Here is a 1,134-nt window from a genome sequence, read left to right as displayed (position 1 = left end):
ACTATGAATTAAATTGACATTTTATTTATTTATTGAACAATTTTATTTGTATTAAACAACATTTTCACTATTTATTTCATACGAAAAGTTCGTATGTGATACGAGAATATTGACACTCGAACTTTGATTTTAAAAAGTCTTGCATCAGAGATGTTCGTCACTACACTGTTTGAGTAAGCGAAAAAACAGTGCTATAAACTACCCTGACTCCACCCCTTCGCAGTATAATAGTCGAGTGTGATTGGCCGAACGCCCTAGGGGATGGAGGATTCAGCCAATCGTGACGTTCTCTCAGGGGTTGTGTTTAAAATAGGTGTAGATTGAGTTATGTCGTATCTGTAAATATAAATTTTGTATAAATGCGGTTAATTTCGCACTGAAACTGTTAATGAGATATTGAACGGCGTAGACTTAAGCTTTTATTCAAAGGTTTTTTGTAGCAATTACTCCATACTAAAAACGGAATGTCTATTAACATGTATTTCAAATTTATATATCATCTATGAATATATTTATCAACACAATTATTTTACAAATTAAAAATGGTTTTATTGTTGGGATATTAATTGAATAGCTACAGCATGACAGTTGTAAACATAGTAAGAATTAAAGCTAGGTGGAATAATATATATATATATTATTTATAAAAGCAAGAAAAAAGTCTTATTGCTAAGATTACAAAGAAATTTTGCCTAATCTACTAATATTCACGAATGACTAAGCTTTGTACGCTTTTATTTCATAGTTTCCGTTACTAAAACTTAGAAAACTTAGAAAAGTTTTCATATAGAGCTCGTATTATGCCAAAAAAGGACACAGCATAATAGCAGAGTTAACTCAAACAGTTTTAAAAACTGTTAAAGCATACAGTATATATTATGCGTCTTAAACAGCGATGCAAAGGCAACTAGCCTGAAGGCATTTTCTTAATTATGTAGAGTCAGCAAAATATAATTGGCAAAGGAACGAAAACAAACAGCGAGTTCGCTAAGTGGGTTGCAGATAACGGAAGCTGCGATTACGAAGAGCAAATGAATGTTACTGCCCGCACTCCGCACCCCGCTACAGGGGTGACAATTTGAAATATGGACTAAATACTTAACGTTTAGTTTTTTTATGGCAAAAAGTTATGGT

Source organism: Vanessa tameamea, chromosome 16, assembly GCF_037043105.1.
Source record: "Vanessa tameamea isolate UH-Manoa-2023 chromosome 16, ilVanTame1 primary haplotype, whole genome shotgun sequence".
In the NCBI taxonomy this organism is placed as follows: domain Eukaryota; kingdom Metazoa; phylum Arthropoda; class Insecta; order Lepidoptera; family Nymphalidae; genus Vanessa; species Vanessa tameamea.
This window is presented reverse-complemented; position numbering follows the sequence as displayed.